At 39.8% G+C, this 26568-nt stretch overlaps 1 protein-coding gene across 1 annotated transcript in view; it reads right to left on the reverse strand.

Annotated features, from left to right (window-relative positions):
- LOC112984511 (potassium voltage-gated channel subfamily KQT member 1-like) overlaps positions 1–26568 on the reverse strand; it is a 498975-nt gene that overhangs the window by 125699 nt on the left and 346708 nt on the right. The window lies entirely within an intron of this gene.

A 26568-nucleotide genomic window follows, 5' to 3' on the forward strand; every position in this document is an offset into this window, starting at 1 on the left:
CTCAGAAGAACCAGAGAACCTGCAGAGGTTACACATTGCACATTACTCTAGAACTATTTCATTAAAAAAAATCATATTTCATAACAAGCAATTTCTAAAATCAAAGAGTTTTTGTTGTTTTCACAAGGCCACAGATAGGCTCATCTTGTGTAACCAAACCACACATCTGGGCTAGGTCACAACAGGTATCTCTTACAGAGTGCGTTTAGTCTTGAAAACATTTGATAAACGATAATAAATTAGTCATTGCAGTGCCTCTGTGAAGTAAAGTAGGATCAGAAAGCAGATTGAAATGGAGATGGAGATATTAGGAAGGAACATAAGGCCTAGTCAACAGAAGGTAGGCTGGTTTAGCCTGTCCGCTTCTATATTTAATACCTGTGGCAGTAGGCTGCAATGATTTTGTGTGTGTGTGTGTGTGTGTGAGAGAGAGAGAGAGAGAGAGAGAGAGAGAGAGAGAGAGAGAAAGGGTGTGAGTGAGGGCGATGACATTTTTATATATGAGCCAAAGACTGCTGCTGCAGCAACCCCTCTACAAGGCATAGCCCTGGTTTAATGACTCCCTGCACTGCTCTCTTGCTATGTATCTCATCAGTCTGCCAAACAAGGTGATGGCCTCTCTTCTCTGTGACTTGTAAACCAGATATAGCACTCTGCTTGGATTTAGGATCCACTTTAGGATCCCAGTTTTACTTGGTTGCAATTCCACGGAGCAGAGAAGAGATGGCAGCCTGGGCTGTATCAAGACGATATGACACCAATCAAATCCTGTTCCAAAGAGGGCCTGTCCCAGTGCTAGGTGCAATCATTTCCCTTCCCTGTAGCCCAGAGCAACATTTCCCCTGAAATTACTCGCAACAGCAGCACGGATGCCAAACATCTCAAGGAGCAGGATTCAGCTCCAAAAGTGCCACATGAAGCTAGGTGTCTAACCTGAAGTAAATATTGAAGCCACCTCCCTCGCATCAGTGAGGCTTCCTCCTCACAGCAGTGGAGAGAAACAGTCGCTTCCAAAGAGTGGTTCATTTTGCCTAGCTTATTACCTGTATTTTGATGCCACAGAGGAAGCCCTGGTGACTAATTTAGACCGAATTTAGCTTGGAGCTTTTAGACATCAAAAGTTAAACAAATTGAAACCCACTGTAAAGCACTATGGCCTTCCATCACCAGAGCTGGGATTACAGAATGAATTCCTTGGGCTGGTTTCATATTTCAAGTGGTGTGCATTTGACGATAGGATACAAGATCTTTGAAACAGCTTGTTTAATTGCGTTACATTCTGTACCTTTAAATAAAAAATAGACATAAATAAATAAATAGGCTCCACATCCCTCAGTGCAGGCAGAAGACCCATAACCAAAAGAATCTGAAAATAAAAGAGGTAGTTTAAACAGAGAGTCCATTATTAAGCAGCTAGGTAGAAGTATGTATGAGGAGGCATAGGTTCTTAAAAGTGTGAAAAACCAACCTCCTTTTCTATCTGATATTCTAATATTCTATATTTCTATTCTAATATTTCTATATTTCTATCTATCCTATCATACTGGACAGCTATGTACACCAGGTAGCAGGGACACAATATACTTATGATGTGATGGAATAATTCAACTCTTTACCTAGATACCATTTAAGTTAAATGTAGCCTTTGCACTAATATCAATATTACCTGAATTAGCCCCATAGTTACTTGACTTAAATTCCAAACACTTGAAAGGCTTACAGCTCAGATTTTAGCTGTCCTCCTCCTCTCCACCTGAAAAATTACCTGACATCAAGGCACATTTTTTTCTCTCTTCTCTGAGCATTTGAGCAGTTATGACTGATATTACAATAAATACACCAAGGTGAGGAAAGGGGGCCTTGGTGGTATCACTGTGGTGTCTGCTGGTTATGTTGCTGTCAGCTACATCTAGAGCTATGACCGCTTGAAGCAGCACTGTTACAGGAAGTATTACTGAAGCATGAATCAGTAACAGGGTTATTTTTCTGTCAGTCCCAGTATTTGGCTTGTGGGTAATTTTTGTCAGTCCTAGTATTTGACTGATGGGTAAAGGAGAGGAGATTCTGTTCTGTTACCTGTGAACTTTCGTAAATAGTGCCTTGCTTTCCAAAAATGATGACTTTTTCAATGCTAGTGAGGAACTAGTATTCATGTTTTGGCACACTTATTCACAGTGCTGAATGCTTATATAATAGTCTCAGTGAAATTAGTGTGGCTATTTTTAAGGTAGAAAAGAGTCAGAACTTAATCGTCAAATTTTGTTGTTTTTAAGCAACCAAGGACCATTTCCTGTAGTCCTGCTAATCAATTACTCATCTAAAATGGAAGCAGATATTTGAGGGCTGAATCAATTATAAATTTTTAGATAAATATTCTTTATTTGAGGACAATTTATTATGCAAAGTCATAAGGCTTATAAGCAGCATTCCGGTACATAGTAGTCTTGTGGGCTGCTTTTTTGTTAAATGTAGCTGCCAGAGTTACGCTGTTTCTTGCAGAGAGAATGCTTGGCAAAAACACGAGGGCAAATGCATATTTGTGTACGCACAGGCTATATCCCAGCCTGTCAACGACTTGAAATAACATGCAAATAGGTGCCAGTACATCTATCATTCTGTTTATTGTCTTTACTCACTTTCAGTTTGACTTCTCATACAATTCTGGCACTAACCAGCTGATAAACACCATTGGACTACTGGGTTTTGTTTCCTACCAACATCACATCTTTATCTTTTGGAAAGGTTGATGAAATACAAACAGTATAAGGAAAACTTTACTGGCAAGGGCCCCTCTGTCTTGCTGCACCAGAGCAACGTACTATGGTTGCTTTGTATCTGATGCATAAAGTTTGTTTGAGTGACAGTCTGACAAATGATCTTTTTAGCACTGAAACTTAAACAAGGAGTGGATTGAGTAAAATCATAACCTGGACTAGCTCAAAGTGACATATCAGGACCATTTTTCAGTGCTCAGTTTCCTGATGGTAGAATTAATGGCAGTTTTATCTTGCTCTGTATTTACTGTTTTACCTCACTTTCACCAAATTGCTTTCTTATTATCGTAAACACCACCGAATTACTGTAAACTGCCAAAGTGGCAGAACTCTGCTATCTGGCCCATGGGTGCAATCACTGAATTTTCCTCCTTCAGTTGACCATGGTACTTGAAATCATCTCAGGAGAAGCAAGCCAACAAAACCATGTTCTATTTTGATCTGCAGAAACTGTTACACAGGGAAAAACTTTATTTTTCTCTGCCTAGACATGAATTGGAAGGACAAATATATGCCAAATACATGTCAGAAAATAACTTTGCTTGATCCTTGTGTGGGTTTAGGTGGGTTATAAACACAAACAGATTTCTGTGAGGGCTTCTTATCGTCATTCATTTTGAAGGTGCCAAGTTCACATCTGGAGGAGACTGAAGGAAAGCCTTTGAGATTTTGACATGGCCAAGCTCTCCCATGAGGGTAAGAAGTCTTGCTAATGCATGGTATGAAAGGCCAAGTTATGAGATTCTGCAAATTATGGATGAACTGTGTATCTTAATCATTTCCCATTTCAAAGGAGTTGTAGGTTCCTAGGCAAAATTCACTAAAGATTTTGCTGGTCAGTAACCTGTGGGAGAGAAGTTCCCTAAAGAACAGGCTGAGGAACACAAAGTCAGCACCACAGCTTCTAAGAAATGCAAGGAAATGTCTGATTTTTCAAAAAACTGTAATTATTAGCCTTTTGTCCTTAATTTCCTTGTAGAAGAAAGCTGAGCCCTTCTCCTCAAGAGACAGAATACCTGTGTCTAAAATTTATCTTGCCTTTTCAATACCTAAGAGTCACCATTGCACTAATTTTATGACCAGCACGCATGTACTGGTTTTATGATAATAACAGACCTGTAAGAACTAAACACATTTCCCACTGGAAACCATGAGGAAGATGGGGATGAGTAGATACAACCTGAGAAGTATGCTGTGATCTGATTCCACGGTATGTTCCTGAACACATCAAAATCTTTCTCCTGTAAAACTCCAGATATTCCCAAACTGTCCCTTTTAAAAGGAAAACAAGACTATAAAAAGTAGCTTGAAGGAAAAAAAACTCTTTGTGTTGACGGAAAGCTGTTCGATCCTAGGAAATAGCAGTTTGTGTTTTCAACTTCAATTCATTTTACTTGGCTTTAAATGGGAGACTGCTTCTGCCCCTTTTCTTTGCTGCAGCACAGAGCTAAGAGGAAGACATGCGCCTACAGGAAAAGATCAATTTTACTTTAGTAAATAATGTATTGAGACCTGGCAGGAATAATGAAGCGTGTGTAGATATGATTCATAAGCAACTTACAAGAAACTGTCATTAAATATGTAATAATAGCACAGTGCTGGCAAAATGAGACAACTAGATCAGTCAAAGATACAGGATTTATAGACTAACGCCTTATGTCAAGTCCTTGAACTATGCTTTCTAGGTTGGCTCTCCAACAATCTCGTGTTTGTGCTGGTAGTTCTGCCATATGGTGCCCACATTTTCCTCGGATCTGAAAATAAAAAGTCACCGTAAAAGCTCCAGTACAGGATGGGACAGGATGTTCTACAACCACCATTTCATATTTATCAGTGATTGCTGGGACCAGGGAGGAAGTGGTTATTGAAAAATGGGGTTGTCTGGGCTGCTGATCTCCACTTAGATTACAGTGGTGGTGGCAAAGTCTTTTTCAACAGGTTTGTGAGTCATCAGTAAACAAAAGAATTATAAAAAGACCTTGTTCTTCAGAGGGGTTTGTCTCCAGAGATAGCACGGAGTGGGTCTGTGGATGTTAAACAGATTGCCTTCCTTGTAAAAATTAACAACGATTCTTCCTGTGTATTTTCTAGCAGTACCTGTTTTTGAGGAACAGAAACTAAAACCCAGCTGGTATGGATCAATGGACTGTTAGCAAAGCTGTGGTCTCTTAATGTCTAATAGACATTAAAAACACATTCTTAAAAACAGTTCCAGTTGTGTCTCTTTATATTAGCAAAAGTTGAAACTGTGCTTAAAAATGAGTCAAGGAACCTATGTATGCTCTGGTTCCAGTAGGAAAGGCTTCATATCATTTGTGTAGACTGTTTTCTTTCTACGTATGAGGCTTTCCAAACTCCACCTTATCAACTTTGAAAGACACACCAAAAAGTCAGTATTAGTATTAGTTCATTACACTGATTTTAGCAACCAGAACCTTCACCCTGCTGCTCTGGTGTCAAGAGTCCGGGCCCTGAGTGCCCCCCTGCAAAGGGTCTGGCTGCTGGTGTGCAAAGCTGGTGTGATTCGATGGAGCCATGTGGACTTGGATCAGCCCACTGAGAGCAAGTGCTGGCCCCCTTCGTCCAGGAGCTGCATTTAACCTCGGGCACTTGCCTGTGGTCTTCGCCTAGGATGCATTCTGGTACTGCTGCTCTGCTCGCTCCTGCTGCCACTGCTCACCCCACCACTTTTTCTTCCTGCTTGACATCCATCCTTAGGCTGCTGTCTCATCACTCCCCACCCTGAGACATTGATTCAACCTTCTCACTGTTCCCTGGACTCCTGCTGCTACCTCCTCCTTGTCCTCCTCCACTGCACATGACTAATGAGCCAAGGACACCACAGTAGCTTCATATTAATTTCCTTCCTGGCAAAACTCACCTCCACTGCTTCTGCATCTCTCTAGTGAGGCTTGCCTTAGCACCTAGACATCAATGAGCATGACCACAGTTTTGTTTTCTAAAGTGATTTGAAATGAAAAATGAAAGCTCACATTATGAGGGATAGAAGAGAGGGGGGAAAAAAAAGAGTTTGTCTAAAAAGAACAACCCAGCTGCCTAAGCGGGAACTATGCCAGCACACTGGGGACAACATCTTCAGAAGTGTTCTCTGACACAGTTATGACCCAACTGAGCTCTCCCATATTTAACAAGATAGGAATTGGACAGGACGCAGAACAAGGAAAAATGGATCTGAATTTAGGACATGCCATACACCTTGCACACAGCAAGACAGAAAAGTGGCTATTGGTAAGTTTAACAGAAAGAAATAGTGATACTGTATAATTTTAAGACTCCAAAAATACTGTTTTTAAAAGGAAATGTTTAATTCTTCCTCTTTTTTTCCCCTTCAGGAAAGCTGCATGCCTGAATGGTTTAGATAGGGATGAACATTAAAAACAATGAGTAATCTACGCCAGTTAATCTACCCAACTGGGAGAGCCTGTGGCTGAAGCCAGGCATCTGGGTCTGCGCTAGACAGTCAGGATTTATGTCAGCTGTCTCGGCTAGAGCTGCATCAGGACCACAAAATGTTGCCTGATTTGAAGCGCATAGACTGAAGGCTTCCCACAGCAGCACAGATGGGGTGGTGGGGCTTGTGGACTGGGGTTCCGAGCAGATGAAAAATGTGAAGATAAATATGCGAAAAACTAAGCAGATGAGCATTGTGGCCACCTAGGTTTGATATGCGGGTTATCACCGAGCATAATGTAACTGGATCTTAAAAGGTTTTAATAATTATTGCAGGGGCTAAACAGGTATTTTGTGACTCATGAAAAGCCAGGAAAGACAACTAAATAAAATGCCGTACTGGGATACCCTTCTCAGGTTTTGGGTAAAATGGCCACAGAATTTGTGCCTCACTCTGAAAGGCAGACTCTCTGCAGCTTCTTTGAATAAACCCAGAGTTATCAGGTTAATTTGCTCAAAAACCTGTTATTCAAGAAAAAAAGATAAGATCCTGTAAGATCTGAAACGTCAGCTATGTTTTTGCCAGAAGTTCCAAGTAGCAGAAAAGCACATTTTCTTGATTATGCAGGTGCAGTCTCCAGGTTAAGCACATCTTTGGTAGTTCTAGCTAACCTATGAGGGCCTACCCATCCTTTGAATAGGATAACTAGGCTAATAAAACAGTGATATAGTGGTAATTCATCTATTTGATGTATAAAAGAAGTGCCTACGTGCACTATGAGCCAAATTATCATTCCATTTATCCGTATGTTCATGGCTTGGGAATTCTGTGCATGTTTCTTTGGACTGTGCATATTATATCTGACTAGTTTTCATTGGGTTGGAAGTTATTTTGCTTTTCAGTTAGCACCTGCACATCCAAATCCTAGAGAGCTCGCTAACTCTCCTGCCTCTACGTAGATTCCTTTCATGCTGCAAATACTGAGGGGCAGTCCCTTTTCCAGTGCAGAAGTAACAAGCCCTGGAAAGGTATTACAGCTGAAAAGATACGGCACATAACATGGGCAGCAATAGCCCAGCTGAGACCTTGAAATGTACAATGTGGTCTGCTGAACAAAAAGTGAATTTGATATAGGCCTGAAAAAATATCAGATTAACTCTATAGGATCTATCAGACACAGTGAAAGCTTGTCTAAAAGGCAGCATCTATCTTCTGCAGACTTCTTTGGAGTTAAGCACCTGCTTTGAAGTATCCACACTTTAGGTCCTAGCACATGTCATGTGATGCTGCACCAACAGCATGTGCTGGTTTCTGCATTAATCTCAACAATAGCTTTGTATATACATCTCAAAATATTTATATGAATATCTGGAAAATATCAGAAGTGAAAATACAAAGTTTCCCTTCCATTATGCATGTGTAAATCCATTGACTTTTGTGGTTTCAGAGCACACATTTTTAAAGACTCAGGTCTTACGATTGTCCTTGAAATAACATAAGTACAATAATCCCTGATTTAGCTACGCTTTTCGGATGAGGCAGGGAAGAAATTTGCGGAAGTAAATTAAAAAAATGGTACAACAAGATTATTATTTCCGTTCATCCATCTAGAACATCCTGAGAAGATGACAAAAGGTCTTGGAAGGCCCATTAATTTAAAGCCTTACTAACTTTCTCAGTGCAAACGTATATATGAATGGGGAAAAAAAAGAAAGGATGATGAGTGAATCAATTCTTGTAATTATCTTAAGTCTTCGCAAACTTTTGTGCTGGTGCAACATTTCATTTGTTTGTCAGAATCCCCTGAGAAGGAAAAAATGCAGCTGAAAGGAGCTGTTAAGCTCACAGACAGCTGCATAACTTGCTGGAGCATATATGCTCCATAAAGAAAGAGGGAGAAAACTGATGCCCCCTATTCTTACTGTACATTTAAAGTCAGAGACAAAACAAAACAATATGAGGGACTCAAAAAGTTCTACACCTGGAAGGCTTTAAAATACTGGGTACAGTTACAGAATTTTAGAGGTTTATAGGCCTCTACCTGGTGATGTTCTGGTTCAACAAATTATGCCATATAACTAATGCAGTTTAAAACTTAAAGTACCAGCTTAATGTCATGTTAGCAACCTAATTAAAAAGCTTATTTGTAATTACTCGGCAATTAATCAAGTATTTAGGTTTTTTTTAAATTAATAAATTGACTTAAAGTTTAGCTTCTGATTTGTGAGCATTCCTACTCGCAGCCAACATGTTTTCATTTGGTTTGCCCCAATTTACCTTGGAAGTCAATTAATTTTGATTAAATTAAAGCCAATTTAATTTTAGGTGACAGCATCTATATGGGATCGTAATGCAGTTTTAGCTTTAATAAATTTTAATCCACTTTCAAAATCAGGTTAATTTGTATTTTTTTTTCCTCGGGCTCCATGTAGGTAAACCCTAAATATGACACTAAAGGTATTTATGTAGAATCTATGATCTTATCCCGGTTTTCCCTAAAGGAGCAAGGGATGCAGTATCAGAACACTTACTCTCAAGTTAGAGAAAGGCAGAGAAGGGAGATCTCTATGTCTGGTTTTGGCACAGAAGAGGAGCTATGTTTTCAGTGTCCTGCCTTTTATTTGCATCTAGCATTTTTTTCTCCTTGCAGCTGAAACCCCTGACAAAAGGGGAAGAATGAAATGAGACAAAAAAGCATCTGCTCTGGATGGAATTGGGCCAGTCCAGTCAAGTTTAAAGACTCTGAATCATTTGAGGGGTATGAGACTGGCAATTTACTAATGACTACAACTTATTAAAAAGGCATGAAAAGCTCCCTAATTATATATTTGGATGCTAAGTAGCCACTCTCAGCTTCAGAGACAGCATGACTTTCTCTTCCAGTCTTGTCCCAGACCACACGTTAAAGACAACAGACTTCATAAAAGATCAGACATTTTAGACTCCAGGAAAAAATTCTTACTTAAGGCTTTAGGTTAGGTGCTGGTTTAACGTTAAAGGCTAAAAAATTTTGGTCATCTTGCAGTACATGCATTTATAAATACATTGTAAGTCTCACAGTGCATTACATCTACACAGTACATTAATTCCAACCACCTTTTACATCCTAACAAGGTAAGATCACTGGATCACTAGTTTTATACATTTAGTTTTAAACAGTAAAAAACAGAAACAAATCCTGAAAAACGTAAGGTCACAATGACAAACATTTAAAAGTTAGGAAATGCCAAAAATGATATTGACCACAGCCTTAAATCAGCTTCCTTTTGGGTATTAATTATGATAGAGTCTTTAATTACATGATTATACACTTCCCCCCCCAACCCCCCCCCCCCCCACAGGAACCCTGCCTCATTCAGTGCAAAAGTTCAATGGGGCTCAGTGCAGGGAAATCTATTTACAATTCTTATTATACAAATTACTCAGCCTCTTTATTTACTGCACATCATTTAAGCCAGCACAAAATCAAAAATTTTTCACTTCCTCATGAGATTTTTTTTTTTAATAATATATCAACCTAGTGCTGGACTGCTGTTGGACATTTTTGAATTTATCTTTAAAAAACACCCTTGAAAGATGACATTCGTACTATCATAAGTCCCAGTTTTCCAGATCTTATCCTTTCTGCTCTGAATCCATGGAGAAAGGCCAATATTTTCTGGAAGTGTTGGGTTTATTGTGTATGCATTGTACAGCTGAGTTGCACAAAACTGCACATTGCACAAAGTCCAGTATAACCCGCATGCACTGGATTTGCAGTTTGTGAGCAAACCATCTGCCCAGCACACAGCTATAAACTAGCACTTTTCAGACATATTCACCTCTAAGCTGAAGCACAGGGGGCCTTCACATAGTGCATTTATTTTCTGTTTTTCTGGAAAGGAAATAAAGTACAGATATTAATGCTGCTGCTGGTTACAAAATTTAAAATACAAAAAACCCCCACCAAGCGAGCACCCAATGAACATCAGCAAATGACTGTGCAGCAAGCGTTAAACATATGCAAATATAAAAAAAGAAGAAAAAGAAAAAAACACACACAAGCAAAATAAAGCTGCATGATGGCTTCACGAGTACTATACACCCACTTTTTTGCTATAGCAACACTCAGATAACAGTAACTCCGTATGAGGACTATTAATCCTGTGTGTAAAATTCATATGAACCTATTCTGCTCTTTGTATGGACATGTGCAGAAAAGTGGTGCGCTTTCAGGAAAGTCAGAGAGAGAAGGTTTGCCACTAAAAAGCAAGTTTTCTATGGCCAGTTGCACATATGAGTAGGGCCCAAAGTACAACCAACAGTTATCTTTCCAGATTCCTTCTGTGATCAGTGGAGACAGGACTTTCCAGGGAATGGTTCATCGCACCTGTTTTGGCTGAAGTGCAGGCTACAGCCAGCCAAACCGTATGGAGCACAGTTTGTGTAAGTTGACTAGAGTCAGTGAAGTTAGAATTTGGCCAAAATGACGATTCTGAAGAGTCTTTGTGGGTTTTTTCTTTTTTTTTCCAAACTGCAGATTACTTGATTGCCTAAATTTCTCATTATCCAGAAGCCCGCACCTCTCCTGCTACTGCAGTTCCGTTCATGAGGAAGCAGGTCACAGTGTGACCCACCAAGTTATTTGATGCAATATCTTCATGTACGTTTAAAGTCTCTCACCAAATGCAGAGCCAGGAGCCCTTACATCCTGAGGTGCAATCCTGCAGTGGTGGCTGCACTGCTACATGCAGTCATTTAAAGGTATCTGGCAAGGGCTGCATTTGTGACAATTTGTGTTATCCTCTTCCTTCTGTAATACAGCCTCAAAGTCATAAGAACAGAGGCCTGGCAATAACTTTCTGAGTAACTGAGTCCTTCCTTGACACAGAGGCATCCACGTTATGTAAACACAACAGATCTAATTACAATATTGAGAAAGGATTGCTCTACATAGAAATAAAAGCCTTTAATGCTTCCCCCTCCCAACCCTTCAAGGACTCATGCAGCCTTTTGCCTTTCTCACAGAGATGACTTGGAAGCTAGAAAAGGAAGAGTAGATGGTTAACAGGCAGGCAGTACTTCTCTGTCAGAAAAAATGTCATTGAAATCAGGTTGTTTTGCACACAATTCACAGACATTCTCATTTTTCACAGAAAATCTAAACCTTGTCAACCATAGGAGACACACGGTATGGAGGCAGAGAGATGAGATGGAGGGAGATTTCCTACTTATTGCCTCTCTGAAGAGAGAAGTCATATAAGAAAGGCCTAAAGTCATTCATACATGGCCGGAGAGAGTTCGAAGACATTTTCTGGAGAATGCTTCAATAAACTTGAACCGAAGCCACATACTATTAAACCAACACAGGCATAAACACGAAGTTCTGTTTCAGCTGATAGAAGGACAATGAAGAAATAATAGTATAACTCAGAAGTGTTGTAGGGAAAAAGGGTAAAGATTATAAAGGTATTTTTGTTCTTGGCTGACTTTTCTATCAACCCAGGCCAAAAATCACAAGGAAAAGAATAGCTGCTTTCCTTTATCCACATAAAAGGATTCTATGCTTAGCAGCGCTTAAGAAAAATGATCAGATCGTGATTATATAACCCTAGCATGAACCTGGTGACCAGCACAGTCATGTCAAATTAGGATGCATTATTCAAGCAATAGGGAAGGATGAAAGTGTTTACTATCAGACATATAAACCCTGCACTTCCCTTTCTTCTAACCTGTTCTCTTCGTTTTCCTTGCCTTTCCTGACTATGTTGGTGGGCTGGCTGCCTTACTGTACCAGCTCTCCTTCAAAAACAGAAATTATCAGGAACAGATGGTGAGGGTAACTGAAAAGGAAAAGAAAGACATCCAGTCTTTATTTTCCCCATCTGCCTTTACCAATGCCTTCCACCTTCTTCCCCTGATAGGAAGCTGGTTCCTCTTCCTTGGATCTCCGGGCATTCATTCCTCTTTTTCTGTCGTACCACTCTCCCCGATCTCTCTTTATGCCAGTGGCTCTTCACTCTTTCTTTCTTTACCACCTTTTCTTATTTCTCTGCACAGCATTGCGGCCATCAATGTGTAGACCACACCTTGTCACTTTTTTGTTTTTGAAAAATGAATAGACTACAATGTGAAAGAAATAGATGCCACAGAGTTGCAAATATGAAACACAATTTCAGGTGAAAGCAGTCAGAAGCAGTTTGATAGCGTTTAACTATCATCAATTGGTATAATGTAAAACAACTATTATGTTACACAAGCATATTAGGTGCACAGCCATTCATACTGTCTAACAATTACTTACCATATCATGACAGCTAGTATGTTTAATTTTGTAATCATTTTACAGCTTTGGAAAACAACAAAATCAGAATTGAAGCCCCCAAACCGTACAAAAACATAATGTCAAAGCCAGCTTTGGTATTAGTAGGAGGACCACCACAGAAATGGTTTACATCCCATATGAGTTTACCTTACACAGTTTTTAGCCTCCATGGAAAGGTCACAGTTAAGAGTTTGGAAAGTCCAGTTAAATATTTTTCCCAATAGTTAATTCCTCTATCAAGTCAGTTTAGATTTTCTTTGTCTTTTTATCAATCAATCAGTAATAATGAAATACAGAAAAAAAGATAGCTATCTGTATACTATGGAATTACATGTGGACACATGTTTGCAGGTATGCATAGATTCAGACACACATAGAGGAAAATTTCCTTTTCAGGTACTTTCTGTAGTAACTACTTGCCAGTAAAACTAAACTTTTCAGGCCCTGGATAAGTATGCTACTGAAATAATGTGATTACCTAGTTTCAAAATTGAGGTAAGAAACTCTTCACTTCACAGGCCAATTCCCTCTTGGATATCTTTAGAAGATGCACTGGCCTGTCCTTCAGGCTAGAAGTAACATATTAAAATTGCACGCTTTTGGAGGGAACTGCACAGGTACCAAACATTGTTTGTTAGAGCCCAGGGCTAAGCTAGTTTGAACCAGATGAGATGCTGATGCAGAACAGTGGCTCGTGAGGCAGGGAGTAAAACTAAGGTGCTCACGCACACACACACACAGAGCTTCAAGATTTCTAGTGTGACTTTTCAAAAAGGCAGGAAGAAGAGCAGGAATGGGTTTAACTTGTGATAGGTTTAACATATGACGTTACTATTTTACCCAGTAACATGGTACTTGTGCTTAAAGTCCTCAAATAATATGGTAAATTGGGGACATCCTGTTACTAGAGATCTGAATAAGAATATGACAATACAATCTTAGCTTTTCATTGCAGACGGTCTTATTTCATGTTTATTTGTTTGTTAGAAATAATATACCGAGGAATCAGAACCATCAAACCCAGAAAACTATTGCTAGGAGGAAACAGCATTCATTCTACCTATCCTCCGCATTAATTCATGCACTCACCTTAACTATCCAGCTTCTCCCCATGTAGCCATTAGGGAAAGAAAAGAGTTCCTTCAGAGGGTGATGTAGAGCACGCAGCTTAGGTTCCTGCTCAAAATAACTCTGTAGAGGGGCATCCCTCTCTCTCGTTTGGCTCTGGCACAGGCCTACATTGCTGACTCCCGCACCCTCCCTGTTGGCACATCACCTCTTTTTCCAGAAGGAAGTGGTCCCCTCTCAACTCTGAACATGAAATTGCTACTTTGAGAGGAAACATACCTTCCCCTGAATTACTCAGAACCTTTTCTTTATTATTGCACACCACCATGTAACATTTCAAGATCTACTTCTGTTTATAACAGCAGCAGCAGCAGAAATTGGCAACTGTTCCTCAGCATAGAAATAGTCCAAGTTATCTGCTTAAAAGACATCTCTTTTACATAAGGGCTTTTGTTTTCATTCTCATTTCTTTTGTAGAAGATCTTTGCACAGCCTCCATAACACAGTACACTTCTGCAGCCAATTATTTCAGAATGAAATCACATCCCACCAGTGGCAGAAGGCAGTGCAATTTCAAGGAGTGAGCCTGAGTGTTTTTTAGCTGGAGAGGGAGCCCATTATTGGCTAACTCCAAAGTAAATCTTGCGCACCATCTCACCCTTCTCCTTCCTACCATCCTTTTTTTTGTTCTTCCAATGCTTTTCTTGGCATTCCCAGACATTCCAGCAGACTGACAGCTGAGCAGCACCTCACTAATGTATTACCTGATTACATTAAGTACTTTCACATGTGGAATTTTGCACATCCAGTATTCAGCCAGTGACAGAAACAAATAGGGTATTAATTAGCGACACAGTGATTAAAGACTTAGGATTCTGACATTTGTAATAAATGTTTCAAAGATAGTGTCCTTGCATCAGGGATCTGTAAATCAGGGTGCTTGCAAAATGAGCTCTGCTCTTTCTCAGCTCATTGCCGTTCCCTGATTGCTAACGAGGTTAACAAGGCAGAGCTGATGCATTTGAATCAATCCTTACTTTTTCAGAGGACTTAATGAATCATGAGCAGACCATTCATACCATGTGTTTTTCAGCAATAAGGGGAACTTGATTAAGCAGTTTACTTACTGCATAGTATATGAAAGTCACAGTATATCAGAGGAAACCCAATCAGTTATGTGAGAAATGTTTTTATTTCCCTCTCAACATCCATTTTGATTATCCCATTATGTTTCACCACACTTTGTCTAACTCAGCAATTTGCTTCTAGATCATTTCATTCTTTCTTTTTTGCCTACCATTAAAAAATTGCAACAGGTCAGATGGAAATTCCTTCTCCAATACACCTTCAGTTTCAAAGATGAAATCGATTAAAATGTCATATATGTAACAAAGATATTGGCATTCAGTCAAAATCTGACAAATTAGTTATGGCTTGTCTAATCCACATTCATCTATAAAACGTGATTTACCAAATATATACATCTAACAAAGGGTATTAGATTTCTTACTGAATTCCCTCCATTTGACACTGTCATAATATGCAAACATATATGGATTTCATTTTTTCATTTCCTTCACAATAGAATATTTCAGCTTGTTAATGCATACACAAATCCTGGTAATCCTGGAAGCTGGTTGAACTTTATTTTTCTTTCAAATTATATTTTCTGCAATTTTTTTCCAGTTTTCTTTATGTTACACAGTTTTGGTGCATGGATTTACAAGAGCAGGCACATAATGAAGCATATTGTTTCAAAGAAAATGGTGGAAATAGGCAAAAGACCAGGACTGTAAAGAGATATTTTTAAAATCAAAGCTGTTACCATCCCAGTGTTTCTCAGAGTTCCCTGGAGAAATGGCTAAAAAGTGGCTCCCCATCATGCCAATAAAGGTAAACTTGGCAATGACAATTATGGAGAAGAATTTCAGAAAAAAAAAATTTTCAGTGCTTCTGCCATGTGAAGACTGCATGAATCCTAGAATAGTAACGCTGCAGAAATGCAAATACCTTTGAAGGCAAAACTAAAGACAGGCTGGATATGCATCTGTTAGGACCACTCTCAGACTGGTGTCCTATGTACAGTGGAAATATGAAACAGAGTCTGTGACATTAAAGGGATCAAATAGTGATGCTTAATCCTATGGAACAGGCGTGGACTGTTTTTACACTGTCTTGAACCTTCATGGCTTTTGTTAAGGTCTTGACCTTTATCTTGCTATAAAAAAGTTTGTTAATCGAAGGCATCTTTTTTCTCTCTTTATTTATTATATTAAACTAGCTACACATTAGTTTCCCTGTCAGGTTATATCAGAACCAAGAACGTGTGACAAGGAGAATGTGCCTCTTTTCCCCCAAACTTCTGGTCTTTTTCAGTGCTACTAATTTTCAAAAGAAACAATAATGATCACACCTCACTCTTTTTTAAGATAAACCATGCCTGAAAACAGTTTCCCCTCTTGGAACAGACAGCATATGTCTGATGCTGGTACCCCGAATAGCCCAGAAAATATGATGTTTTGTATAAAACAAAAGGAGAAACAATAATTGTAGTGGTCATTTGGAGAAATCTATGGATGGCAGCTTATACATTTGGGTTAATATTAGAAAGTCAGCTACGAAAATCGCTATAGCACAGAACACATCTAGCTGTCTCCATTTCTTATGACAGGGTCCCAGGCATGTACATACCACACTAAAAACAATGGAAGGCATTTACAGTTAACAATTGTACTTCAGCTAAACAATTGCTTTGCTAAGGAAGTTGACTAAGCCTTAAGATAACTCCTTGCTCCAAACACCTCTTCAGAAGGCAGATGTCTGGCAAATAGAAAATTCCTAGATGCAAAATAACCAGGGTGGAAGCCACAAGAGAGGAAAGAAAGGGGGCAAGGAGCACAGGGATTTTCTATGAGGAAGGCAGAGGAGTTTGGTTTACACAAGGTATCTGCCACAGTTAAGCTTAGCCAGAACATATCTGTAGTTCAGAAGTCAAGAATGAGCTGCAGAATAAAGATAATGTGCAATCTTTATCCAGAAAATGCTGACGAGCAGTGAGGATAATGAAGGAAGCATCCTCTCCAGTTCGCTATTTTTATGCCACAGAGAAAGCACAGTGATATTTCAGATCCCAAGCATAGTCTGTCTGCTCGTTGCCAGCTACGGCCAGACAGGTGTCACCAAGGAGGGATACTAGCCAGAGCAGCCATACACCTGTGCTTCTGGAAGAAGACATGCTCAAGCTCCTGGGGTTACTTGGGGTTCAAATTAGCTTGGAAATCTAAGACAAACTGTCCTAGGTTGCAAGTGCCCATTTCCAGGAAACAGTGACAGAGAGGACACTGTGTCTAGGAAATGTGCTTGAAAAGCCAAGGAAAGAGCAAGTGCTAAAAACCTAATGTACGTCACAGGAACTGAGGGCAGTGGTCTGTCCCTGATGGCACTGATACCAAAGAGTGATGATTTTGAATCCCAAGCAGCAAAGCCAAGGCAATTTAGGAGCTGTGAGTTGTGATGCCTTGAGAGAGGTATGTGAGAAGCAACTGCTCCCATTCCTTTGATCTTGGTGCCAGTGGACCTGAGAATTTCTTGCCTACCATGGAATGGTTCCATAAGTGCTGACAAAACTTTGTCTTTTTGAGACACAATACCACCAAGTTCCCGCTGAATTCCTACCTGCAGCACTAATCTCTAATATGAGAAAGGAAAATATAACCTGGCACACCCATGTTTGACATGGTTAGAGTGGGTAGGCCTGGGACCCACCAGTTTGGTGAGTGGCCAGAAAAGGAAGCTGGGTCAGCCCTGCATCAACTTTGTCTTGCTTGTTCTTCAGCAAAAGTAAATCACTTTCTCCATCTCCCTCAAGCTGCGTGTTCCCAATGGTTTCCTTCCTGTGACTCTTTTCCCCTTGGGTGGCAATGTAATATGCTCAACAATGCTTTCTGCTCCATTTGGTGCTTCTTCTACCTACTCTCCAGCCCTTTCCTTCTCTGCTTCCATCCACTCTTCAGTTTCCCAGTTGCTGATGGCCTTTGCTGCACCCTACCCTTCCCTACTCAACCTGTCTCTGCTGCAGATCCCATTCTCAGAGAGTATGCAAAATACATGCAACCCTCTTTTAAATGTTACGCTCTCTTTCTATCTGGGTCTTCTTCCAACATTTAGCTCTCTTTCTCATAGGGTGTTATGTCCAATCAATGAAAAATGACTTCCATTTAAAAAAAATTACTTTGCAAATTCTCTCATCTTAACATTGGAGCCATGTCAGGATAAAAATTAAATAAGGAAGAAAATAGCTCCAGTGTCCAGGAATCATAGCAGGCCCAAAAACTTAAACAGAAGCCTCATTTTATGCGGTACTCTTTATTCCTTCTTGGACTCTATGGAGCAAACTTACCGATGTAGATGAAACATAACATCTCATGATTGGCAGTTCAGAGCATCCCCTCCAAGAGCGCACCACAGCCACAGAAGTGGTCAACTGTCAAATCACCTCACAGAAGCAGCCCAACTAACATCTTAGATTTAGACCAGTGTTCTCCAACTGCAGGTCATGACCCCCCATGGGCTGGGGTCAAGACAGAACTCACAAGGGGTCACGAAGTGTTAGAAAAAGCTAAAGAAATATTTAAGCTGAAGAATTTCTGTTCTCTTTTCTCCTGCTCAGTGGGGGAAGGGAAGGAGTGGAACAGCACACAAACAGATGATCCCAGGGGGCTGTTTCAGAAATCCTAACTTGAAAAACTGGGAGTTCAGCACTGGAGGAAAATAAAGTGGATCTGTCGCTCATGTGCAGGGGAACTGCTTTGTCTGCGCATGTTTTTTTGATTTTTTTCCCCTCTTTTTTTAAGCACTAGTTTGAAACTAGCCAGAAGTCTGGAAGGGTTTCAGTAATCTTAGAAGAGAGACTAGCAAACAAACACAAGAGACACCAGCATCAGCATCCTAATAATAGTAGCTGGCTTTCATCAGAAGATCTTGAAAGGGTTCTCAACACTGAAAGCATTTATCCTTCCAGTAGAATAAGCAGGTTTTTATTATCTAAATTTTACAGAGAAGAATCAGGTTAAATGACTTGCTCAATGTCGTGAATACTCTGAGGCAGAGCTGAAAACTGAATCCAAAATCAAACCCCTTAATTAAGCTACTGCCCTAGCTGCAGGACTATTCTGTGCTCAGAGTGTCCTGAAAAATGCATTTTCAATCATATGGATATCACCAACACCTAAGTAATTAGAATTGTGCAATTATGGGAGCATTGCAACAGACCTTGGGGTCATGGAAGGTGTGAGAGGGACTAATCTGGTGACTGAATTTTTTGATCATACACAAATAATACAGATATAGTCATAGATAGTGACTTGCCAATCTGACTTCATCCCTAAAGGGAATACCTGTAAAATCTTGCCCACACTTGACTATAAGGATCAAATTCTTGGGCTGTTTGTCCTCCAGTAGCAGCACAGCAGTTGATAAAACAGTGTCCTTATGGACATTATGGCTCTATTTAGTAGCTGTGGTACTGAATTACCAAAGGTCTTCCTCACATAGGCCCCTTGAAGCCTGTTAGCTGGTTACTATAGCTTTTGTTAACCTGAAATACTTTCAAATATGGGAACTGAAGCAGTATAGGACAATATGCCATGATGATAGAGCAGTTTTACAGCAGCGAAGCCACGTGGGGTTTCTCAGCAGTCCCAATGAGGCCATCCTTGTGTGTGTAACCCAGAGCAAACTGTGCAGCATGGACCTTGTCTGGGAGCAGACGAACCCTCTTTGGCAACATTTCTGAACCTGAGCAAATTGCAATAGCAGCAAGACTTATCCCTATGGGATCAGCTAACCGTGACCACAACTCCTTGGAGCAGGGACTAACCAGCACCAGAATGAGCCGGCATTGATTGTGTTTTACAAGTAAAGATACCTTCAGTTAGCTGATATTTGGCGCTGGTTCATCAGCCCAGCTGCTGGCACAGTTCTGTTTTCTTGTGTAGATAAGAACTTGGCCTCACCCATTACAGACTGATTAGTTAGCTGGGAAAAGATCATTTATTACATTCACATCATTGCTTTAGCAATCCCTTGATAAAAAGGCTTCACAATTTAATAGTTAATAGTTTTCTGCTTGCAGTATTTCTTGATGTCACATTCTATATATTTTCCTACTTACTTCTTATATTTCCTTATTTACTTTAAAATTTAAAAAATATTTTAAGAACTTCTAAATAATTTTCTCCTTGCCATTTCCTAGTGATGAAATGAAGCTTGCAAGCACCTTTGTATGTAAGAATAAGCCTGTTGTGAGCTAAACAGATGTGTCCACTGTTTTCCCGCTTGAGTTTGGGAAGCTTATCTGTTTACAATCATCACCTCTCTTTCTTCAGGGGAAGGTTGGGAAGCCTGAAGGTTTCAAAAAAATATTTATGCATGCGATGAGTGGGGTGGGGTAGGACTGAATACAGACTGGGAACATTTTGATTTCAGAGCTCTTAGAAAACTGCTAATGGGATGATGAAAGCTTGATCTCATAGATCTGTTACACTCCACCGGGCAATTTCGTAAGGTTTCTTTGTGTATGCTAATTATTAAGTAACTTAAAAATACCTGTAAAATTTTCAGCTGTTAGAAGCTAAATCACTTTTCTTTGCCTAGACAAATATAGTGATAAGGATGCTTAAATGTGTCTGCAGCCACTCTAGACTTGCTCCCAAGGTATATCCCTTGGTATCTCTCTTACCCTGGTAGATATGACTTGGGTTGTATTGAAGACTTGCGCCCTTCTGGAACAGAGGCTAGAGGTCAGCTGAGGTGCCCTAGGGCATCTGAAATGGTCCTACAAACCTGTGCTTCTGTGGCATCTGAATCTCATATACATAGCTTTTTTTCTCGTTTATTTTTAATAACAGAATGAAATATTTTTTCTCTTCATTTCATCATTGTAGGTACTTGTGTATGTGTGTACCTTTATAAACACTAGGGTATTGTGCTTCAGCAGCAGGAATAAAAATGATAGCAAGTAACACAGGCTCTCTGGCAGTAGAGGAACTCACTGGACCTCTTAACTGTTCATTTTCAAAGATCTGGATTTTTTTAAATGTGAAAGTTTGTTTAGAATGTCTAACATCAATGGTTAGGGGTTTGAAAAAGACTTAATGTTGAGTTGTAGCTAATTGTTATGGAAGGTACTAGTTACATACACATATATATGTATATAACTATATAATTTGATGTATTTATATATAAATGTATATTTAAGTGGCAGCTCTTCAGCAGAATCAGCTGCATTGCACTCTTCTTCTAGAAGAGGCAGTATGGTTAAGCACAAGCTCAAAGTTTCTGTTAAATATTATACCTGTGTTGCCAAGACAGTGAAAAGTTTAGTACAGAAGCACAGAGACTGAAGGGCCTGAAGGAGTAACACTTTCTGCTCACACCCACTCTCTCGTCTGTGACTTTGTTCAAATTCTCTGTTGTTGCTCAGCTGCACACTACTGTGCTTCAAAAATTTTGGGGTAGAGCACAGGGACTGTGCTCAAGAGGTGCAGATCATAACCTACAAGTAGCAATCTTAAAGAAGCTATTCTAAGATCACTCTTAACTCTGCACGATAGACAACATGGTAACAACCACATGGCTGTAAGGAACCATGAATTTGATAAAATATGTAAGACTTCAGGATTTCTAGATGGACTAGTGAGTGGATTTACTTCAGATTTTCTTTAGCTTTCTAAGCAAAATCATATCTGGAGAGAGATCTGGGCTCAGCACATCTTTATATTCCTTCATCTGGAAGGAAAGCGCAGCTCAGCTATCTTTGCTGGAGTCTACACAGGTTATAAAAAGCTGAATGGTCAACTTTCCAGATGGGCTAGTGGTTTCCTATGTACCCTATTTACCTGATACATTTACAGGAATTGGGCCTAAAGACAAGATCTTGCTGAAGGCTTGGCCCCAGAGAAATCAAGGTAAAATTTGTATAAAGTGTAGATTTCAAAGGTAATCTCAAATAGTTTGTATGGCAAAAGGGTCTTGAAACTCAGGAAGTTGTGAAGTCCAATTCCATGTAGCTATAAATGGAAAGAATAAAGATTCCACTTGACAGAAAATGGGGGGGAGGGAGGGTTGGAAAAGTCTGCCAGCCTCAATTCTGCAAAGAGCAGAGCTAATACAAATAAAAACAAGAAAAAGAATAAAGGCCTCTCAAACTGTAATACCAAAGCCACATGTTTACAATGCATCACAATGGGTGTTAGACTCGATCAGTAATTATCTGGAGCTAGACAATAAATACATAACAGTAACTTTTGTTGCGAATCTGTGATAGAACCCATGCAAGGAAAAGAAAAATGATGTCTGGTGTTAATTAATGCTCAAAAATTAACAAGCAAGAGAAAGATAAACAGAATGAGATCATCTTCAAATACTATGAGGAGCTAAACTGTGGGGTATTCCCAAAATGAAGTTGAAAACACAGTGATAAATCTGAATCAGTTTTCTTGGGCATCACAATAATTTTTTTTGAAAAGTATATGAAATATATATTGCATAAATATTCCTGGTACCTAATTCCCCAAAAGCTTAGTGCAAGGTATGGTGATTTGTTTTAAAACCGTTCCATTTCATTACATCAGCAGAATTCTCACAAACATAAGCATGCCCAGGATGTTGACTACATGATTTCATATAAAAATGTGATTATCCTTGTGCTCCAATCCATAAACAAGAGTTATATAAATGGCACAATTTCATGCAATGGTCTATCTGAAGCAGCTGGCAGCTATGCATTTACCCACACCAGCACATCCATCAACAACTCTCAGCCTTTTCAAATATAGGATTTGCATTATAGCAAATACAACTGTTTTAAACCTGTAATTCTCTTTGTCTGCACAACCATGTGCTTGGATCAGTCTCAGCAAGTGCTGGTCCTAGTCATACTAGCACAATCACACTAGCACAGCCATCAAAAGACATTAGACAACTCAGGTAGCACTTTTCAGCAATGCGGCTCTTTGTCTCAGCAATGAATGCGGCACTGGTGAAAGATACAAGATTGACTCCTAGCCTTTATTTATTTGCATAAAGAGTGAACTGCTATAGTGAAGAGCCATAGGTAACATTCTTCCACAGTCCGATTTGTACTGTCTCTGGAGATGTCAATGTCCAAGGCTCGAAGTCCAAGGAAAGTCTACCCTTTTTTTCCGTGACTGTTGGTTTGGTCTGCTGTCACTCAGCTGTTGAACCCTACTGCTGGGTATGACACCAAGGATGCTGATTTGAAGGTCATTTTCATCTAGTCCTGCAGACACAGATTCAGCAGGAACTAGAATACGGCTGTGACTATGTACTAATTCATTTCAGACAGGCTACTCTAGATCACTGCTTTTTCACAGGCTTAATCTGACAATTAGAAGGCATTGATACTTGACAGATCATCCATTCATTTTCAAATACTCCAAACATGCACACTGCTTTCTCTTTCCCCCTTGTTTTTCTTCTTATTATATGGCCCATGTTTACAGTTAATTTCTCAGCTGAGACAAACCCAAATATTGCGGATTGGTGTAATGTGAAAACTGGCTCCATTGTGAGTACTCAAAGTTACTAATAAAAAATTCTAAGCCAAGTAATAAAATGTTTAATTTGAGTAACCTAAAACTAAGCTTGAGACACAGAGAGGAGAGATTCCTCTCTTTCCTCCAAAAAACTCTTCCACAGTTTTGTACTGTCAAGTCACATAAAGTGAACATATTCCATTCCCTATGCCTTTACTCCAACAGGCATTTTTTTTTCTCTTATGGAGAAAAACACAAGTGAACCTTTAATACCAGCTAAATCCATCCATGAGGCAGCACAGGAAACTTCGGTTCATACTGTTGTCTCAGCATGATTTTACTTTATTTGTTTAAAAAATTATCAGAGGAGCTTGCAGCAGGTAAAGAAATTATTTTTTCCTGTGAAAAACTAACGATCAAAATGAAAAAATCAGTTTTACTTAAAAATCAAACCTATTTTCCAACAATCAACCTCCTAAATGTCAAACTTGTGGATGACAAAACCAGAACTTGTTTTCCACAGAACTTTGACATGTTAGCAACAGTTAATACAAAAGTATCTGTTTTTGTAAAAAGCACAGAATAAAGTACAGAGGAGCTTGTTGTTCATTAAAGATATTTCAAAAGCTGTTGCACTCCTCTTGTTTGTGGCTTGTTTCAGCCTCTGTTAGAAGCTTAACAAGAAATGAGGAAGAAAGTGCTGTAATGTTTCGGAGAATTAAACACCAAAGAAGCCTGCCTTAGTCACAGCTAAGGCTGGGTGGTAATTGTGCATGGTTAGTCATGTTTGTTCGAGGTAGAAGCAAAGCATAACAGAAGAGGAAATTAGGGTAGTGCTGGGGAAAACCTAGAAGATCCTAGAATCATAAAGTACCTGTGAGTTTCCCTGAATTTCGCTATTTTTTTCCTTGCATGGGTAAGCCCATGGCTGGTGTAAATCACCTCCTTAGAGGAAGAACAGTTAACCTCATGGCAGAGTCGAGCTCTTGCAGCAGAACAAAACCAAATCTTTGCAAAGCTGGATTCAAAACTCATTCTGCCTCAGATTTCTAGTTTTGTAAGTCACCTAATCTTTCTGTACCTTGGCTTTCCCTTTGAAAAATGCAAAGTGTAGCTTTATCTCCTAGAGGTAACACCAATAAAAAGCATATCTGTAAAGATTTGTGACATGACAATTCTTGGCAAGAGAAGCAGATGAGGCTCGTATAAATAATCAAGAGGAGCAATGACTAGAGGCTTTAGAGGGGGTTTTCTTCTTCACACAGAGTTGCCATTTGCACACTGCAGACTTGGCTTGACTACTTTTGTTTGGGGCTTTAAGTTCTGGGCTTTTGCATGTCTAGACCTGGCTCTCTTCCATAATAGAAATGGTTATCATGCATAATTTGCAAAAGTACATCACAGTTTAGTCTTCCTGTCTACTAAGGACATTGGCAAGAGAAAAGATCTGGAGGTGAGTTTCTCTGGATTGTGTGAATATGCACCCATGCGCTGAAAGGAGAAGGGGCTTCAGCAAATGTCAGCTCTCAGGAGTAACTTCTGGAAAGATTTCTAGGGCTTGGACTCTTCTGTGATTAAAACCAGTTGTTCCCTTTCTTATCTTCTGTCAAACTTGAGAAGTGTAATGACAGCTCTTAAAGATCGCACTTTCCAAGGATTGGGAATGCTCAGAGTAGCACGTGAGTCCAAGAGCATTAGAGAGATTAAAAAAAAAAAAAAAAAAAAAGCAAAGAAGGTGGGTGGAAGTTCCCTTCTGTGTATTGCAGAAATGTGGACATGCTTTGTTAGAGCTTTCCACCTAATAATATAAAAACATATCTTCTTGGAATGTATTTGTCTTTAAAGTAAAAATCTAAAAGGCATCTATTGCTATTAATATCACAAACTTAGCCTACTGTACTGCAAAGCGAACTTTTTGGGCTCATACCGTGGAATGACAACTTAGAAAATAACAGTGCTCTGTTGTGGTGGCCTTTGATTGTTATATGTGTATATGCATCATGCACACACACACACGCATGCACAAACAAATCTTTTTAGCCACAGCCTCCAAAACAGGGGTCTTTGGAGAGGTTACCACTATCCCATATGCAGGACTTTGATTTATAGTTATATTTTTCACAGCATGACACACATTGTTGGTGAACTGAGGCTGTGATAAAATCGTGGAGGTGTAAAGTTTCACTGGCTGGATGGTAAAGAGCCGAGTCAGGGAGAGTGTAATGCGAGTCGAGAGCTGCACTCCAAATGAATGAACTTGTATTGTGGATCTGGTTACAGCCGGCACACTGCCCTAATCCATCAACAGCAAGTTCACTTACAAACCAGCCTTTGTTTTTAATCCATGAGTCTTTGGGGATTCACTATAATCAAATGACCAATCAGAAGAACACATAAGACGAAAAAAAAGTGCTACAGTGAAGTTTACTTTCAGCCACAAACTGTGCCTTTAAACCCCTCAGGTAATGCAGATAACAGTATAATGCACAGTATTAAGCTTACAGGCATTAAGAACTCCCTGGCTTGAAAGGTAAGGCCTGGAAAAGCAGATCTCTTTACTTTCGGGTGGTGCTTCTCTGAGGCTTTGATTTCACACCACGTGTGCTCACGGCACGGACAGAGATAAGTGGTGGAAGGGAGCTGCAGGGCTTAAGATTGCCACAGTACACTCAGAGTTTTCTCTTGTTTTGAAGATACGAAAAGAACATCCTGGATTTTGCAATTTAAATGTGTCAAGCTGAAATAACGTATGTTTCTTGGCAAGCGTGTGATATTAAGCCTTGGGGTGTGTCTGTGTATACATAAACAAATACTTTTATTTAAAAATGTGTGTGTGTGTGTGTGTTTTATTCTTTATCATTTGAACACAGAGCATTAACAAAGAGTAACCCTTAGGTTACTTTGCTTTTCAGAAGACCAGGCCAAACATCCATAACTGCCCGACAAGCTACATTGGGGTGACAGTTACATGCCTAAAGATGGCACTGAAGACAGACCACCATTCCTATGGTAATATAATAACATCACATTTTCTGCTCTTAAACCCTAACTCTGGGCTACCTGGTCCTTCCTATCTAGCTGCCATCCCCAGTAATCCCTCAAAACGGGCCCAGAAGATGAAGGCAGGCAGCACCATTTATTTGCCACCATATGGCTGCACTGCCTTAAAGCAAGTGTGTGTGTCTGGTGGGAGGGGGGGGAGAAGGTGGCAAGTCGTGCACACCATGCCCATGAAAGGAGTGACAGATGGTGACGAAAGTGCCATAAAACCGTGAGCCCTGACAGCTCAGGGCAGCGACCGAAACAGCTGCTGAGGTATCGCGTTGTAAACAGCTCCTGGTTAGGTCACCTACTGCGCAGCAATGACCAGCGATGAAACAAACTCTCTGCAAAATGGGTGGAACAAGCTGCCTCTGGCTTGTAAAGAAGGTCTGATACGACAGCCCCTTCCCA

Source organism: Dromaius novaehollandiae, chromosome 1, assembly GCF_036370855.1.
Source record: "Dromaius novaehollandiae isolate bDroNov1 chromosome 1, bDroNov1.hap1, whole genome shotgun sequence".
NCBI classification, from domain to species: domain Eukaryota; kingdom Metazoa; phylum Chordata; class Aves; order Casuariiformes; family Dromaiidae; genus Dromaius; species Dromaius novaehollandiae.